This window comes from Orbicella faveolata, unplaced genomic scaffold (genome assembly GCF_042242905.1).
Source record: "Orbicella faveolata isolate gen_17 unplaced genomic scaffold, um_ofav_v1 contig_24, whole genome shotgun sequence".
Lineage (NCBI taxonomy): Eukaryota > Metazoa > Cnidaria > Anthozoa > Scleractinia > Merulinidae > Orbicella > Orbicella faveolata.
The window spans coordinates 25,220,503-25,240,651 of record NW_028301552.1 but is presented as its reverse complement, the minus strand read 5'-3'; the positions used below and the strand labels follow the sequence as shown (position 1 = coordinate 25,240,651).

At 39.2% G+C, this 20,149-nt stretch overlaps 1 protein-coding gene and 1 pseudogene across 6 annotated transcripts in view; both read left to right on the top strand.

The window, feature by feature from the left end:
* Positions 1-20,149, top strand: part of LOC110051717 (COP9 signalosome complex subunit 3-like) — a 226,401-nt gene that overhangs the window by 107,233 nt on the left and 99,019 nt on the right. The gene's annotated exons all lie outside the window — the stretch shown is intronic.
* LOC149111025 (uncharacterized) lies at positions 22-18,277 on the top strand (annotated as a pseudogene).

Genomic DNA, 20,149 nt, shown 5'->3' with positions numbered 1-20,149 from the left:
CAATGCTACAAGATCCAACAAGTTGAAGAAATCTGCTTCTAACTCTGAGAGAGAAAGCATTGAAGAGGAGTTGAAAGGCAAATTGTCCCAGCCCAAACAACTGAAGGAAGACTTCACCAACAGTCTTCATGACCTACATGAAACTTTTTTGGTATTCAAATGTGTTGTCATCATCAAAATACTTCCGTCGCTACCAAGAGCACAGTTTCAAGGGTTGATAAAATGTCACACCAAGGAACTTTCTTGATTTATATCCTAGGACATTGGCATAGACAAACACATCAACAACTTTTCCTCATGTCATTTATCTTTCTTCGAGAAGAAGAAAAAATTTCTCTTCCTCAGCACCAAGTCAAACAAGATTTATTCACTAAGTGATTTGTTTCTGTGGCAATGTTTCTTATTTGTTGATCGTTTCTGCATGGTCGACAGCTTATGTTTTTTAGCTCAAAGTTCTCACTGTTAAACCATTTCAATGCTGTTCAATGGAAGTAGCGCCCTGTATGATTGATCTGAATGTAACACCATGACACAAGTCGCATTTAAACTAAAATACGAATGCAAGGGTCTTGTAGGAAAAAGACTTCAAGGTTCGTCCTCCTCGATTCGATTGTAAGGGAAATCTTCATCGTTTCTCCTTTGCAATCCTATCTGACACTAGTTATAAGTTAGGGCTCAAATAAGGCTGGCATATTTTTAAGTTGGAAATAGATTGATGAGCTGAATGAATTCTCAAATAATTAAAAGCTCCAAATGATTTTTCATCAGAAAGCAAATGCTGTGTTGTGGTAAATGTTTTTTTGTTACACACTGGAAAGGCAATCGCTGTGTTTCAGTGAATGTTTTTTGTATATATAAACATATTCTTCAATATGCAAAAAAAGTAAAAAAGGTAAAAAATATAGTGTCCAGTAGGATTTGAACTCATAGCCTCTTGCACTCCAGGCCATCACCTACTCCACTGGGCCACATCTGCCTCTAAAGAAGATCAGTTAACCCACTGACTCCTGAATGATTTGCACGTGACCCACCCCTAAATTCCCGGGTGATTTTTGGACATTTCAGAGCGAGCGCGAGCGCTAAAAATACACCATATGCACAGTAACCACGCACACAAGATTAGGCTTCAAGACTTCATTTATTTTAAGTGGAATAAATGAAGGGCCAAAATATTAAAGAATATCAACAAAAAGAAGTCAACTTGATGTTTAAAACTGATAAGAAAACAAGAAATTACATATTTCTTTGCCACGTGACAAAATGCCTGACAGAAGCTGAGAAAATTGAATGTGCAAAAATGAGCTATTATTGACTTCGGAGAACAAATTGAAACCAAATACAACAGAATTTCCATTCTTGTACTAAAATGGCTAACATTTGAGAAAGCAATGGACAATAAACGCGAAAGGCACATGTAAAAACCAATTTGAAAGCAAGAAGTCAAATAATTTCTTTGCTGCACGACGAAATATTATAGCGCTGCGAAAGAAAGAGTTGTGAGTCAAAAGAGGACAAAAACAAGCTAATTTGAGATCAAACGTATTTTAACTGTGCTAAATTAGAAGCCACTTAGTTCTTTTCTCGGCAGTTCTTTAATAGCTGAGTAAGACTCAAAAAAATATATTTGAACAAAGCGAATAAACTAATCAAACAAACCACGGAGGTCGCCGTAAATTAAATATGCAGAGCTAGCGTGCAAAAATACTGTTCACTCTTAAAACCTAAAATTCCCCAAAACAGGGCACTAAATGAAAGAAATGCAAAAGGAAGTTCAATGACAATAAATTTTCATTCAAGGTGAGGTGAAGAAACCTATTTAAAGGCAAAAAAATTTTGAAAATTTCGCAGATGTGCTTCATTGCACAACCGCATGTTCAAATTAATTCTTCATGCTAAAGTGAAATCTCTGAGTTTCTCCTGACCACGTTTGCAGTCATTTTATCGGCCGTCGCTTTACCGATTGTTCCAAAAGTTGAATTCAACTTTGAAGCAATAATAGACATTACCATTTTTGTTTCTTAAGTTCAGGAAGCTGCTTCAACTCCGTGATCTGTGTTCAAAACTCACTTGAAAGCGCACTGATCGTCATGCAGCGGTTGAAGGAAGGAAAAATTCTTCACCAGAAAGGTTTGAGGATTCTGTACTCCTTGATCTTCCATTCTGAGGCCACCTCAACATTAATTTGTATTTTTCTTTTCTATTTTAAATCCCAAAGTAGTAATTTCTCCTTGTTAGGAATCAAAACAAGACCTCTGAAGTTTGTACATTTAGCCCGCAGCGTGCCATAATAACCTGCACTTTACAAGCGTACAATTTTAAGAAGAAAAACCGTCTGTCTAGGACCCCTAAAGTCTTCTAAAAATATGCTCAGTAAGTCGATTCTGATTGGTTTATTTCTCCAAGAACAATAGAACAATAAGAGAACCAAAAAGTCTTCAGGGAGGGTAGGAAAGGCTATTGTCCCCATGTGCTTTATTTTTAGCGGTTACGGGCGGCACAGGAAATTGGAGAGGTTTTTCACACGGGCTGTTACGGGCAGCACGGGAGTCAATGGGTTAAACATATTCATTTTATTGGTTTCTTCAGAACATTGGGTTTTTAGAACAGCAGGCTCAAGTAAATGCCTGAAAGTCACATGAAGGTCGTACGAGCCAGCTTATCCTTCAAATAAGTCGTTGCTGAACTTGTTTGAGTAAAGGAAATGTTTCTCATTCTTGCATTTGGGGATCTTCTTACATTTTTGCCAATGCCTTCATTCTCAACCAACTCAACGGAGCTGGAGTAGCGGGAGACTGTACAACTCAATGTAATTTCGAACAACTATGTTTGGACATAAGCTGTGAATGGACTCGTGTTATTTAATTAATACAAAAACTCCATTCTCAGACTTTTCATAAATCTTTATCCAAGTTCAGTGGCTCACAGCTGCTTTGATTAAAAGTCAGTACCTGAGAGTTGAATTGCTATAAGTTAGAAGGCAATTACTGCAATGGTTAAGGTGTTACTTTGAAACTGGAGACATTGTACTTGTGGTAGAAAACTTGTGGGCCCTTGGCCACATCCTGGAAGTAAAACTAAACAAGAGAGATGGGCTTGTGAGGAGAGTCACGCGGAAAACCAAGTCCGTGGTCCTGGAATGTCCCATTGACAAGGTCGTTCTTCTAGAGGCTCCTAGACTCCACAAGAGCAGCTAAACATTCTTGATCTTGATGTCTTCAATAGACTGCAAGCAGTCTCTCTTTTGCTTGGAAATCTGTGGGAAAGAACGAAATGAAGAAAGCAAAGCAAGTGTGACTGTGAGCATGACATATGAGTGGCGAGCAGTGAAGCCACAAATGGCCAGTAGTGTGGGTGGCTTGCGGCTTCGAATATCACACTCCCACGCTCATGACCCACCCCTCGCTTATGTTGCGTTCTTCTTTGCATTCTTCCCCCACAGATTTTCGAGCAAAAGAGGGACTGCTCACAGTCTATGTCTTCAAGCAATAAGTTTGCTTGAAATGTCAGAGAACAGTTGTTTCTTTATTGACTTGATTGTGATGGACCATTTCGAATGGACATAGTGACAATATATTACTCAAGTTTTTCCTTTTGAATCACTCAATTAAGTTATGTAGGTATGTAGGATTCAAACGTGTGCAACATTTCCTCTACGTGTGTTACACTTGATTTAAGATTTAACTCGTAGATCATCACGTGATTCGTTTCCTAAGATTGCATAGAGTTTCAGTTTAGTTCATCAGTTACTTCAATCTACCAGTTCACGTCATAAGGAGGAAATATTTGTAAGTTGTTTGTTGTTATCTTTTTTGAGTTAGGGCAAAACGACTTGGGTAATTTTACATTACATAATATTTGAAAGATTCATGGATCATGCTGCAATTTGATGGTAATTTTGGTTTAAAATGGCATGAGTTTTTGGCTATTTATCATATCATGGCCTCTAAATCTTCACATACTGCAGAATCTGCTTTCATTTAGCTTTCAAATGGCATATTTAACTTAAAAACTGTGGAGATATAATTTACATGAGTTGGTTAGCCATTTGGAGTTGAAAAAGAGATGGATCGCATTGGAGTTTGACGGCAAGTAGAGTGAATACGGCATGCGTTTTATTTTACAAGTTGTAGTGGTGAAGCGATTTCACTCCATCACTCCTTCACTCCTTCACTCCCTGTTAGACATTTGAAACCCCGGAGGTACTCCCATATGAAAAGGTCAGGGATGCTCATTGGAAAATGTGAAGTTAACTCCTAAAGGTGACTAATGTGGGAGTTGTTTGAGCTCCATTAGACCCCTAAAAGATATCACTTAAAATGGAATAGGTTCGATTGATTACCAGCCACTGTTTAAGAAAGGATTCCATGCGCACTTGTAGACCCGAGTCGCGTACTTGAGAGATCAGCGGAAATCAAGCCTAAAAACAAATTAAATGAGAGCATTTCTTTTAATTATTATTTCTTCGAGTACACCCTAAAGAATACTTTGACAGCTAAAAAGGGTGACATTTCGTCGTCAACACCATAAGTGATACCAGAATTCTTGATTTGTACTCAAGATGATGAGAATCCCTGACCTTTTCATCTTGGAGTTTCCCCCCGGGTTTCGAACATCCACCGTTTAAGGCCATTTTACAATCGCTTGCACCGTGTCAAGTTAGTTATTCTCTGAATTTCTGATGCAAGTACTCAATATCTTACAACAGAAACACTCTGCATTATAAAAAATTTCGCAGATAGGTTTTTATAAATGGAAACTACCTGTAATTATATAAATAGCTCATTTCCCGAAGGTGCCTGCTCATACAGGCTTAACCATACTCGATTGCCAAAAAAGAAGACATTGAAAGCTACAAAATTGATGAGCTGTATGAATTTTTTCAAATGATTCAAGCCGTGATTAAACGTTTTAGACAATCAACAGTCAAAAGAATTGAGGAGAATTTGAACGACGTGTTCTGCTGTTTATTTATACGATATTGTAAATGAATACACATAAAGACCGACATGACAAAATGAGGAACAAATATTTGACAAATAGGAGAAATGACATTACACAAGGCTGGGAGTTCTGCAGTCTTTAATATCGCCTTGGAAAGGGAAGGAAAAAAAAGAAGTTACTACAACACAGGGTATTCCTATTTGGTCACCCATCCAAGTATGAACCCTGCCAGACAGGGCTTAGCTTTGTTGGGCGGACGAGACATGGTGCTGTCCTTGTGGTATGGTGACTCTACGCTGAACGCATTTATTTTGATTTCTAAGATGAGAAAAGGTAACAAAGAGAGAAAAAACCACTGATACTGGCTGGGAAAATAAAGACCAAAAAAAATGAAAGGAATGAAAATTAGAATTATTACTTGCTTTGGTGATGGGACAAGAAGTGGTACCTTCTTTATAATTGTCTCAGTCTCTTGGACGAGGATAACTCGGTCTCTTGGACTGATAACTTCATGAATGTTTTCGACAGTGTCTTACCGTTGCCTTGTGCTCTATTTCTTAACAATGCCAGTGGGCTTTAACTTTAACATAACCTGCAGATTAAAACCTGAAGTCAGTGGCATCAAAATTGTCACTGTTAACAGACGATCCATTTTCCAAGTTGAGTGGCACATACCCACTTTGATTTGGCTGCCACCTATTGTGGCCTCTAAATCATTATGTACTGTGGAATCTACATTCACCTAGCTTTCAAATGGCAATCTGTGGGGATGTAGTGGAGGTAAAAAATTATTTACCTGAGTTGGTTAGCACTGTGACCGGTTGTAAGATAAATGGGTCGTGTTGCAATTCAGCAGAAAGTAGAGTGGAATACAGTATGATTTTAACCTATCGTGGCCTCTAAACCATTATGTACTACAAAATATACATTCACCTACAATGGGCAACAAAATTGTTGAGACACTTGGCGGTAAAATTCAATTTTCAAGCGTCTTGGACACATTCCCCCCCTTCCCCTCCAAGCAATGTTCATTTTTCTAGTTCTTAGACTGCACAGACCACAATGCCTATACAACATGAAATTGGGGTTCTGGGGGTATCAGAGAATTATCACTAGATGCAAATAAAATTGAATAAGTGCTTAAATATCGAAAAGCATCATTTCCTAAAAGTGTCTCAACTACTTTGGCGTCCTTTGTCTGGAGTCTATTTATGTAAATTGTGGCTATTTCCATTATATATCCAAGCTCTAGCAAGTTACTTTTCACAAAAGCAACTAAATGCATGGTTCAGAGTGATTTGTGACTAAAGAAAAAGTGGCAAGTGTTTTTTTCTCACCAAAATATCGATGCAAAGACGAAACCTGGTCTATCCCATTAATAATTTGATCCATATTTAGCCCTCAAGGTGGTGTTTATCGCCACTTTTTCACTTTTAAAGCGTTCAAAGAGTGTCTTTATCACTTTCATTCAACTTAATTCTCACTATGATGCAATGGCAAGTTTTTTTCTATTCAGTTGTCATATTTTGACGAAAAAACAGAAATTGTACCGTTCTGTGGCAAAAAACTCTCTGTCTGACCTCAATACAATGGTTTACCATCTTAGATGACCTTAAAATGATGTCACCGTAACGTTTGCATATCATTTTGATAACGGCATTGTACTGAGCACATAAAATTTTATATCAATCGATGGTTTAAGTGCTTTTCAACTTTTACAGGGCAAATTTTCAACGGCTTCCCATTGGTAAACCAGTTATATAGAACAGTTAATTAATTCCATTTTTAACACTTCACCATTGATAAAACATTGAGAACTTGTGACATGATGTTCAAAAGTGTGATAAAACAAGTGATCTTATTTAATTTTGTCTGCTGAACAGAATGCTGTTAACAGAATGCTTCAAACACGTAAGTGACATAAAAATGATGTCATTACACTTGGTAAACTGTCGCTAAACCGATAAAAAAGTACCTTCTGAGCCCAAAAGTTACTTTTATAACATAGTATCTCATTTTAATTGCTATTGTACAAAGTTTTTCCTTCCTTTTTCAGTTCAGCTTGGAATAATGATTATTTAATGCAGATAAATGCAGTTTTTTCACCGGTAACCACAAGTACCTACTAGTAACCATGCATAACCAAATGATGGTTAAAAGGAGACTCTTAATATTGATAAGTCAATTCGTGGTTACCCGTGCTTGGCTGCAGTTACCCGTTGATTTTCTTGTAAATCAGTTGTTTGAATGACTCCAAGATAGCCTGCTTTGGGAGTACCACCCATAGTTTGTAATTCAACAATTAGTTTATTATTGCATTCCTTTTTCGGAGAGAAGTAAGGTGGAGATGACGAACAGCCTAAACTGGCGATGTCATGCACGTATGTCACGCAAGATTAAACTTCCCAAAAAGTTGATAATTTCCTTAAATTTTTGTACTAATGAGTGACCTTGCCATAATTTTCCCATGAAAAGAACCCAAATCCCGGAATAAAGTGATGGCATACATTTCAATTAAGTGCTACACTTTTCTGTTGCAGACAATGGGCGACAAAAGTGTTGAGACAGTTGGCAGTAAAATTCAATTTTTGAGCGTCTTGGACACATTTTCCCCCCTTCTACCCCAAACAATGTTGATTTTTTATTTCTTAGACTACACAGACCACAGTGTCTACACAATGTTGAATTGCGGGGGCAGGGATATCAGAGAATTAATGCTAGGTGCAAATAAAATAGAACAAGTGCTAAAATATCGAAAAGCGTCATTTCCTAAGTGTCTCAACTACTTTTGTGGCCCATTGTACCTTTCAAATGGCCTATTTCACTTAAAAATCTGTGGAGATGTAGTGGAGAAAATAGTTATGCACTGGTTACTTGATCATGCTGCGATGTGACAGGGCGGAAACATGGCACAAGTTATAAGTTATTTTTTAAAATCTCAAAGAGGCCTCAAAATAACTTACTTTTGACAAATCTGCTCTCTCTTAGCTACAAAATAACAGATTATGTTAAAAAATCAACTCAAAAAAAAATAGTTTAGCCGATATGAAAAGGCAGTTTTACACATGCATGGCTCATATTATTATTATTACTATCACTGTCACTGTCACTATCACTATTATTATTATTATCATCACTGTTATTACTATTATGATTCTGTTCCTTTTAACCCATTGACGCCTGAATGAAATTGCCTGCGACCCACCCCTAATTCCCTGGCATTTTTTGGAATATTTCAAAGCGAACAAAAGCACAAAAATAAACTATATGCGCAGTAACCACATACACAAGGTCAGGTTTTGAGACATCATTTATTTAAAGTTGAATAAATGAAGGGTCAAAATATTAAAAAATATTAACAAAAAGAACTCAACCTGATGTGTAAAACTGATGAGAAAACAAGAAATTATTTTATTTCTTTACCGTGCGACAAAGTGTCCCACAGAAGCTGAGAAAATTGACTTTGTGGAAATGAGGTTTTTTTTTATAGTTTATTTTATTGATAAAAACATATTGCAATATTGCAACAAATTAAGAAATTAGTGCAAAAAAGAGGGTTGTTACAACTGATAATATACTAATGAAAAATAGTCGATAATGTATACGATAGTAAATATTACAAACAATATGTCTCTCTAGATTTGTACAAATGTATATAGCTGGGGGAAAGGGCAACATAGTCACGTCAAGTCATTTGTCTGTTTCAAGCTGGATAATAAATTTGGATATGAATTCAGAAGTATCTTGTTTTTGCATTGTTTTGCAAGCATAGTGGTATTGGTTTGCATATAACAGAAGAAGACGCAAATCCTTTTTTGGTTATCAGAAAGATTGGTGTTTGGTGTTGGTAAATTGAGAAAGCATTGTAGCGAGGTTAGGCTGACATTGATTTGGTGTAAATTATTGAACCACTGAAGAGACTCGACACATAATTTCAAGAAAGATTGACGATCGAAGAATGCATGTTTAATAGAGTCATTTTCATGGCACAGAACACATTTGACACAGTCAGTGGGTATTCCAAATCGATTAAGTTCTTTATTAGTGACTAGTATTCTGTGCAACAACTTGAAATAGAATTGTCTTAACTTATTATCCCAAGTGATTTTGCAATTGTTTTGGATATAGTTCACCCAACTGTCAGCAACTTCAGGACAATTTTTCCACCATGATTTAATAGCAGTAGGTTCTGTTTTGATTTCCTCTACAAAAAGTTTATAAAACTGCTTGCAGAAAGTTTTCTTTAAATTGAGAGTGATATCTTTAGATGGCTGGAAATCAAAGTTTTCGCAAATTGAATTCAGATCCCAAGGTCCATATGAACTGATGCGTAACTTTTGAGATAAGCGGGAATAGCTGAGGTGATTTGGTAGTATTGCAGAAAGTTAACTTTGATGTTATATTTATTGCTGAATTCTTGTGGTGAAAGATAATTACCTTGATTGTGCAGCAAGTCTTGCACAAAAACATTACTATCCCGCCATGCCTTCCAAAAGACCGATTTGTTTTCTATAGTGATATCTCTGTTGTTCCACAAGATGAATTCGCGTTTCAAGGGATCTTCGTAATTGCTACGTAGTTCTTGAAAGTGATCAAGGAGTTCTCGATAAAAGAGAGGGATTTTTCTGTCTAATTTCGCAACACTGTAATTACAGTTTAGAAGAAAAAGGAGCCCGCCATGTTTATCGAAGTAGTAATTAGGGATTGCCGTCCAGGTGTCATGAGTGTTATTTAAGAGCCTACTTATTCAACTGAGACATAGTGCTTTTATAACAGTCCTGAAGCAGGGAAAGCTTAGCCCACCCTTAGATAAGGGGTGGAACAGAACCTGTCGCTTGATCTTATCTCTCTTATTCTTCCATAGAAAAGCAAACAGTTTACTTTGGGTTTGTTGTATTGCAGTTTCTGGGACAGAAAGCATGGAGGCAGTATAGATTAGCTGAGACAAACCTAGAGATGTTGCTAGCATAGTTCTCCCAAAGAGCGTCAGGTCCCGCGGCCGCCATATATTAAGCTTCGTTTCCATTTTCCTTATTTTGACATAAAAATTATTGTTGTTGTTGGCAGCTGCATCGTGGGAAAGGTAAGTTCCAAGGAATTTTTTGAGATCTTTTGGACACTGGAATTTTAAAGGCTATATCTTATTTTTGCTTGAAGCACCAATCCACAAGGCTTTGGTTTTCTTTTTATTTAATTGCAAAGCGGACAATACTCCAAATAAGTTAACTATATTCATGGCATTTCTAAGTGATGTACTATCTTCAAGAATCAGGGTTGTATCATCCGCAAACTGTGAGATCTTAGCGTTCTCTCCACTTGGTAGTTCAATGCCCCGGCAGAGTTGGTTTTGGCATATTTTGAGGGCTAGCATTTCGACTGCTAACACAAACAAAAGAGGACTCAGGGGACACCCTTGACGGACACCTCGAGAGACTTTGAAGTAATTAGTCATGAAACCTCCATTCATCACACCACTTTCAACATTATTATAAAGAATGGATATCCATTTTGTAATATTTGGACACAAAGTTGTATAATTCAATACACTTGTGGATAAAATTCCATCCGATGGTGTTGAAGGCTTTACGAAAATCAATAAAAAGTAGGATGCCTGGGAGTTTTTTGGCCTCTGTATATTTCATGATATCATTTAAAAGCCGAACATTTTGGCCAATGAATCTACTTTTAATGAAGCCTGTTTGATCAGAGTGTATAATCGAAGACAGTATTGACTCAATTCTTTGGCCGATTGCTTTTGCCAAGATTTTGTAATCAACATTTAAGAGAGTAAGCGGTCACCAATTGGACAGCTCAATAAGGCAGGAGTCGTCTTTGGTATCAAACAGATAATGCCACACCTTTGAGATATTGACAATTGTCCTTTGGTGAAAGCTTCGTTATATGAATTAAGGAGATGTGTGCCAATTAGGTCAAAGAATGTTTCATAAAATTCTTTGGAAAAGCCATCCTCTCCAGGGGATTTGTTGTTCTGAAAGGATGTTAAAACGTTTTTTATCTCATCAAGTGTTAGGTGAGATTCAAGAGACACTGATTCCTCAAAAGACAATTTGGAAATGTCTAGGTCCTCAACAAAGGCGAAAAAGTTGTCTCTGAAATTCGTGGAAAGAAAGCCAGATGATTTTGTTTCTAGTAAATGGCTATGAAATAATTCTATTTCTTGGTTGATTTGTTTCATGTCCGAAATAATCTCACCATTCTCAAGTTTTAACTGTGCAATAACCTTTTTCTCAAAGTTTCGCTTTTCTAAATTGAAAAAATAATTGGTAGGTTTCTCACCTTTTTCAATCCAGCGGGCTATTGAATGGAACATGGCTTCTTTGCCTTTTTTTTTCGTAAATATCTTTGAGTTCTGTCTTGATTGATTCATATTCATCCAACAGTGGTTGGTTGAAGTGGTTGTTCCTGTGACATATATCATTATCAAGGGCATCGAGTTTTCCATGGAGATAAGTTTCTCTGTTTTTAAATTCCTTGTGTTTAGCTTTTGAGTATGATATGGTTTCAGAGCGAAACTTCATCATAATAAGTTCCCATAAAAGTTGATGGCTCTCAACTTCTTGATACTTTGCTAAAATTCTCGGTAAACGTCCTGTGATAAGCTGAACATAGTTTTCATCTTCTAATAGTTGGTTATTGAATTTCCACATGCCTGGGCCGCGATGAAACGCATCGTTGATTTCTACGCTCAAGTAAATGGCCTTGTGGTCTGGAGAAATTGAGGAGCGGATTTCAGCTGTTCTTATGTTTGACTTAAAAGACTGTGCAACAAGAAAAATCTTCAATTCTAGATTTAACCTTCAGAAATTTTGATTCATAAGTAAATGCCTTTTTATTGGGGTGTAGGACTCGATAAACATCAACAAGACATAATTCGTCCATAAAACTAAAAAGAGAGTTCCTGTAACTTGTTTCTTGCCATTGTCGCCCTCCACGTTTATCTATTGAATGAAGAGTGGTGTTCCAGTCACCAGCGATTATAGTTCTGGATGTGTTTGTTTTAGAGACAATATCTGTACATAAGTTCTGTGTAAACAAAGTTTGCTGTTGGGAATCACATGGAGCATAAACGGAAGCTAACAAAAATCTTCATCACCTAGCTTGATTTTTGCGATAGCCAATCTACCATTCAGATCAGTAGACAGACGCTCTAAAGAGAACAAAGAGTTTGGCCTCTTTGGTTTCCTGAAGACAATAGAAATCTGCTTTTTGATTCTTGAGATACAAAAACAATGCCCTTCGCTTGACGTGATTACGTAACCCCCTTACATTCAATGATAAGATTTTGATGAATTTCATAATATTGTACCGAATAAAACCTAACACCTATTCTTAAATGCACAATAGCTACGCTAACAAACAGCAACAAAGGCTTGAGCCAGAGAAAAAAAATAAGAAAACGAAAATATGACAACAGGCAAAAATACTAGTAGAGTTTAGAAATATAAATGAGCTACGTTTAAGAGACTAACTTACTTAGTAACCGCAAAAGTAATCAAGATGAATGAAAGAATTACGAAGTGAAGTTGCACAGTTCTTAAAAAAAATACAAGACAAACACCGCACTCAGTAAACAACAACAACTAAAAAAGTGACTATGCTGGGAGGTTTGAAAGTATTTCTAATTTCCAAAAGAAAAAAAAGAAATTCTACTTCCAAACTTTCTGTAAAGGAAGGGAAGCAAAGCGAAAAAGTGCTAGCCTCTCTTCCTCCTTCCCGTTCGATCTCATTTCCCTCAAAATATGCAAATTTCCACTTCGATACGATATTTACGGTTTTTGTAAGATCTCCGCAAAATGGTTAATTACAAATTTTTAAGGTCGTTTTCACTAAAGATCCTAGTGGGGGATCCATCAGGCGACATTTTTATGAATATCTTACCGTCCAAGGACCAACAGCAAAGAAGTAAACTGTCTCTCCACATCTTGTTTGCTTGACCCATGACAAAGCATCTGTGACCTGTGAGGTTTTCATTAATAAAGATGTGATCTTTTAACTCTGGAATGGATACAGGGCATCTTGGAAATACACTTGACATTTTCGCTGTCTTGAGCCTTGTTCTTGCTTTATATAGTTTGGTTTTAACTTTGTGGCTCGCAAACTTAACGATAATTGCGGTATTGCTGCTTCTTCTTTTAAGATGATGCGATATTTCTATATCATTTGATGAAATGTCAACATCTAACGCATTGGCGATTGCGAGGACCGCCTCTTCCGTAGAGCTGTACACTTCTTTTGGGACACCATGGATTTCCAGGCTGTTTTTTCTTGTATATTGTTCTAAACTATTGACCGGAACTGTCGTGACTGTGTAGCGTTAGAACCGGATGTCATATTTAGTTCTTAGATGATTAAAGATGATTGACGAGTGAAATTGTAATAAGAGACAAGTATTATGAAATAGGTTGAGAGGGGAGAGACACGAACACAACGCAAACAACACGAGGATCGAGAGAGAAACTATTTTGTATTATTTTCGTTTCGTTTTGTCATTAAACCCGGGAATTGTTCACAACATCGAGAGTCTTTTGTGTACCATACAACTTCGGGACATAAGTGGTGCCGGGACCAGGATTTGCCGGGAGAAAAGGAGTGTGATTTCAACACAAGACCTTGCACAAACATGGGAGACTCAGACAACGAGAAATCCGACCAAGGTGAGACAGGCATGTCACAACAAGAACAAGATCTCGAGAAGAAAATCAAGAAAGAAATTGACAAACTAAAATTCTACTTAAAGGAAAGCGATGAGCTTTAAGAAGACTGCGATTACAGCGAGATTGCAAGCGAACGGATGAAATTCAAGACCGCTTAAATGACCTTATGTCAACACTACAAGAACTTAAAATTGACCGCGGAATATCGACGCAGAGAGAGGTGAGACAGTGGAAAAAGGACTTGAAGGCCACATACGTGCCGCTTTTGGAAATGAAAACCAAACTAAGCAAGGTGTTGGAGGAAAAAGAGCGAAACAAAAGTCAAAAGGCCGAGGAGGAGAAACTCAGAGCAAAATTCAAGCAGGAGGAGAAATTTAGACACGAGATCCAGCAACAAGAGAAGGAACTTTGGGAAGACAAGATGACGGCGGAGTTAAAATTAACAGAAACGAAAATCGAGATGGAAAAAGCCGCGCAAGCTGCCTGTGTGAAGCTGCCAGAGCTCAAGATAACCCCTTTCAATGGCACTTCGGTTGACTGGATCAGGTTTGAGAACATGTTTACATCAAAAATAGACAGCAAGCCATTATCGGACGAGGAAAAATACGGCTACCTTTTGGAGCTGGTGGCCCCAAAGGTAAGAGATAGACTAGCTAATTTAAAGCCGGGTACTCTGGGGTACAAGACGGCGTGGGACAGGTTGAGAACTGAGTTTGGACAGAGCAAAACTGTTGTCACTGCACATATGGAAGAGATAATTAACTTGCCAGTTACCAGACGACTAAATTACGAAAGGGTGCGCGAATTTTATGAGAGGCTAAGCAAGAATTTTGACGCATTGCAAACTCTGGGGGAGGGAGAGATGCTCAAGGGTTTTGTTCTGTCAACCCTGAACAAGCTTCCCCAAGTAAAACCCGATTTGGTGAGAATAGACAAAGGGTGGGAAGATTGGAACATGGAAAAGTTGATCAATTCTATCCAAAAATGGCTCAAGTGCAACAAACCCGAAGACAATCACAAAGATCAAACGGAACCAAAAAGAAGGGAACGTAGTTATTTTGGCCAGAAACAGCCCCACTGCCTGTTCTGTGAGAAAAACCACTGGGGAGAATCGTGCCCAACATATGACACAATCGCGAAACGGAGAGAGTTCTTTGCAGCAAGACGACTATGTTTCAATTACGCCCGCCCAGGACATACCGGGAAGGAATGTCAAAACAGGTTGTGCTATAAGTGTAAGAGCAAACACCACACCAGCCTATGTGATAGGTCCAAGGGAAGCGAGACGCAAGATCCCAACGCCACGCTAAGCGGATACGCGCCGTCTGTCAAGGAAAGGTCCCTACCCACCATAGTACCATTGAAAATCCAGGGGAGTATGTTTTGGGCTTACCTAGACACAGGGTCGGGAAGAAACTTTATCTCCAAAGAAGCAGCTAACAAGTTGAAGTTAAACCCAATACGTCACGAGTCACGCCACATTGTAACGGTTAATGAGACGAAGAAACAGTCTATGCCAATCTATGACGTGACAATCAACTCAATCGACAGTAAGGCAAGCGAGAAAATAGAAATCACAGGAAGCAAACTCAGATTTCACAACTATCAAGAGGCCCACCCTTTCAGAACTGAAGGAGAAATATCAACATGTCCAGGGAAAGATGTTTTACAGAACCGCAAGCAAAGAGTATCCAATCCATCTAATACTCGGGGATGCAACCTACTGCAAGATCAGGACGGAACAAGTGTATAAGGGCAAACCAGAAGATCCAATCGTTGAGGGAACCACATTTGGCTGGGTTGTTCATGGTGGGAGAGAATACACAGACAGCAATTGCATGTATGTGAGAGAGACTGACAAGTATGAAAGACTACTCGCTTGACATTTTAGGAGTAGAGGACCGGGGAGAAGACGATCAGCTAGACATCTACAAGGAATTTCAAGAGGGCATATCGAAGAGAAGTGATGGCAGGTACGAGGTGGGCGTGCCATGGATTCCAGGTGCCAAGCTCTCAAATACAAATGAGGAGCCCAGCAGGAGACGTCTTCACAACGCAGAACGAAAACTGAAGAGAAACGAAGAGCTGAAGATTGAGTATGACAACATAGTTTACGAACAGATCGAGTAGAACATCGTCGAGAAAGCACCAGAGCAGCCAATGGGTGAACGTGTATTTTACATGCCCCACAAGCCGGTGGTGAGAGAGAGCGCTACTTCAACCAAGGTGAGAATGGTGTTCGATGCAAGCACGAAACCACATCCACTCGCCAACAGTGTGAACGAGTGCATGCACACCGGCCCACCGCTACAACTGCTGCTATGGGACATCATGATTAGGGCGCGAATGTCATCTGACATACTGCTGGCAGATCTTCAAAAGGCGTTCCTACAGATTGTAATCAAGGAGGAGGACAGGGATGCGTTCCGCTTCTTATTCAACATAAATTGAAAGGAAGAGCATTTATGTTTTGCAAGAGTGCCCTTCGGAACAGAAGCTAGCCCGTTCATGCTGGGGGCTACCCTTCAGCATCATTTCAATGAACAACTGCCGGAGTTAGAGGATACTGTCCAAATGCTAAAAGAAAACACTTACGTGGACAATCTCATGAAAACCGGAAGGGGTGTGGAGGAACTAAAGGAGTTCAAACAGGAAGCAACTGAGATTCTTGAAGGCGCCAGGTTCCCAGTACACAAGTGGGAGTCCAACATTCCAGAATTAGATAGTGAGGACAATCCAAGCAGGTTGCTCGGACTCGTGTGGGACAAGAGGGAGGATATGCTAGAGATCCAAGCACAGATACAGGGTGAACAAGCACCAACAAAACGATCCATTCTCAGTCAACTCTCAAGTATCTATGATCCACTCGGCATAATTTCACTGACCATGGTAGAGGGCAAGCAAATTTACAGAGAGGTGTGTGATGAAAAGGTTGGCTGGAACACTGAAGTGAACAGTGTCAATTCACGAGATTGGCTCAAGTGGAGTAGTCAGCTGAGGAACATCAAGGTGCCCAGGAGCGTAGCCAGAGATATCAGTAAGATAAGGGCTGTACATCTCCACGCTTTCGCAGATGCCAGTAACATAGCGTGTTCAGCGGTGACCGTTGCTGTAGTGGAACACTCAACAGGTTTTGTGAAGGTGCTGCTAACGTCAAAATCGAGGATTTCAAAATGTAACACATCGATTTCAAGGCTAGAACTGGTGGGAGGTCAGATGGCCGCAAACATGGTGAGAAATTTACTGACAACACTGGGGCGGTGGCCTATCACTTCAGTGAACATGTGGATGGACAGCATGGTTGCGCTATTTTGGATCTGCAACCCAGGAAGAGCATGGAAAACATTCGTATCCAATCGAGTGAGGAAGATCGCTGGGATCACTCAAGAAACCGGAATCCAGTGGAGATATTGTGCAACTGACAAGAATTTGGCAGACTTAGGAAGCCGTGGTGCCTCACTAGAGAAGATGCAGAAAGGGCAGTGGTTTGAAGGGCCGGAGTGGTTGCTACATGAGGAGGAGTGGCTTGAACAGCCGGAATTAGAGAAAACTAAAAGCGTCAGTGAAGAACACAGACCAGAAAAGGAAGAAACGCTTTATTCAGCCAAGAAGGAGCCTGATGAGTGGGACACACTCCTCGCTAGAAGCAAACTCTGGAGAACCTTCCGAGTCACCGCGTGGGCTCTACGGTTCAAACACAACTCACTCACCAAGAAACATAGAACGAAGAAGAGAACAGGGCCGTTGACAACCAAGGAGTTGAGTTACGCAAGAGACCGATGGATGAGGAAAGAGCAAGCAGACCTGGAACCAAATCTAGAAAGCCTAGAGTACACACAATTTGAAGCTGTAGTGATGGATATCGAACAACATCTCAACAACCGTCCTTTGACATACATGGAAAGTGAAACAGGAGAGGAGCAAGTGTTGACGCCTAACACACTCGTGGGGACAAGAATCGTATACCGTAGAAGACATGGAGTTGGACGGAGGCAAAGTCACCAAGTTACATGCACGATTGAATGAGAAAAGGCAGCATGTGTGGCAGAGGTGGAAGAAGAAGTATGTTCACGGCCTTATGGAAAGTCACCGAATCAAGAGAGGCGAGAGTGACTACCCAGAAATCAGAGAGGTGGTACTCATCATCAGTGATGAGAAGAACAAAGGAGAATGGAAGAAAGGTCGTGTTCTGAAACACATCAGAGGCAGAGACGGAGTTGTAAGAGGAGTTGATTTGCTACACAAGGGAAACCAAATCCACAGGCCAATACAGCTGGTGTGTCCTCTCGAAATACGGAGCCCACCTGAAAGGAACACAGAGGAGTTAGCGGAGATTAGAGTGCAGGGGAGAACCGTTGAGAGAAGAAGAGCAGCAGTAGTCGCAGGAGCTAAAATCAGATTGATTGCCGCGGATGATTGAACTTTGAATCGTTTTTTTTCAGTTTCAAGTGACATTGATCGGGATAAAAGTAAAATTTAAGTGATAATCAAATTTTAGGGGAGCGTGATCGAAACTGTCATGACTGCGTAGCGTTACAACCAGATGTCATATTGAGTTCTTAGATGATTAAAGATGATTGACGAGTGAAATTGTAATAAGAGACAAGTATTATGAAATAGGTTGAGAGGGGAGAGACACGAACACAACGCAAACAACACGAGGATCGAGAGAGAAACTATTTTGTATTATTTTCGTTTCGTTTTGTCATTAAACCCAGGAATTGTTCACAACATCGAGAGTCTTTTGTGTACCATACAACTTCGGGACACTATCAAGGTTATCCCATAAGTTGTATATTTCATCGTCCTGTTTATTAACCTTAACTTTTGCTGTGTTGAGTTCCTGTTCCAAAGCCTTGTTTTGTTCACACATTTTTGACAACGATTCTTGTAAACTCTGCACCTTGCAGTCTTTCAATTTCAAAGATGCTTTAAGTTCTTTCAATTCGTCTCTGAGTTAACCATTTTCATGTAAGATTCTTGCAATGGTATCTTGGATGTTGTCCAGAATTCCCTTCATATCTTTGAGACTCGTGTTGCTCGATTCTCTGACCATTCTCTCGGTTTCGGATTGCAAGGACGCCATAACCTGGTTGTCTGTCGATTTGACAAGTTTTGCACGTGGTTCCAATGTCTCTGGTGAGCTGCTATTATGCTCTTCCCATTTTCTAGTACCTGTTGTTTTAACTTTTACTATTTTGTCTGGCATTTCAAGTTACGGTTCGGGGAAGGAATTGGAGGCAGTATCAGAGCTTTTAAATTAGCTGCCACCCGCCATGACGCTCTCTCCCAGTTTTTCAATATAGTTTTGTGAAAATGAGTTAATTATTGACTTTGGAGGACAAAAACGAAAACAATGAAAACTAAAGGTGAAGAACTCATGTAAAAATTGATCTGAAAACAAGAAATTGAGTAATTTCTTTGCCGCTCGACGAAATATTACGGCACTGGGAAAGAAAGATGAAAAGACGAAGAAAACAAGCCAATTATTTTGAGATCAGTCGTATTTCAACTGTGTTAAATTAGTGGCCATTTAGTTCTTTTCTCAGCGGTTCTGTAGTAACTGAATAAGACTCCAAAAAATATTTGAATGAAGTGAATAAACTAAATAAACAAAGCACCTTAAATATGCAGAAATCCAGCATGCAAGTTACTGTTCATGTTTAAAACCTAAAATTCCCAAATACAGGGAACCAAATGAAAGAAATGCGAAAGGAAGTTCAATATCATTAAATTTTCATTCAAGCTGAGGTGAAGAAACCTATTTAAAAGCAAAAAATTGGTCAAAATTTCACAGACGTGCTTCGCTTCATGACCGTATGTTCAAGTTATTCCTCACGCTAACATGAAAGCTGAAGATTTTGCTGACTACTTTTGCAGTCATTTTAACGCCTGTGGCTTTACCAATCATTCCAAAAGTTGAATGTAACTTCAAAGTGATAATGTACATTACCATTTTTGTTTCTCAAGTCCGAAAAGCTGCTTTAAATCTTCGATCTGTCGTCAAAACTTACTTGAAAGCGCCCCAATCTTCATGTTTTCGCAGCAGTTATAGGAAGAAAAACTTCTTCACCAGAAAGTTTTGAGGACTCTGTACTCCTTGATCCTCCATTCTGAGGCCACCTAAACATTGATTTATTTTTCCTTTCTATTTTAAAGCCCAAATCAGTAATTCATCCGTGTCAGGAATGAAAACAAGAACTTGGAAGTTTTTAGATTTGGCCCGCAACGCGCCATGATTACCTGCACTTTTCGAGCGCGCGATTTTAAGAAGAAAAACCGTCTTTCTAGGACCCCTAAAGTCCTCTAAAAATATGCTCAGAAAGCCCATTCTGATTGGTTTATTTGTCCTCGAGAACAATAGAACAATAGGAGAACCAAAAAGTCTTCAGAGAGGGTAGGAAAGGCAATTGTCCCCACGTGCTTTTTTTTCGGGCGGTTACGGGCAGCACAGGGAAATGGAGGAGTTTTTCGCACTGGCGGTTACAGGTGGCACAGGCTTCAATGGGTTAACTCTCATCGGGCGAATTTTC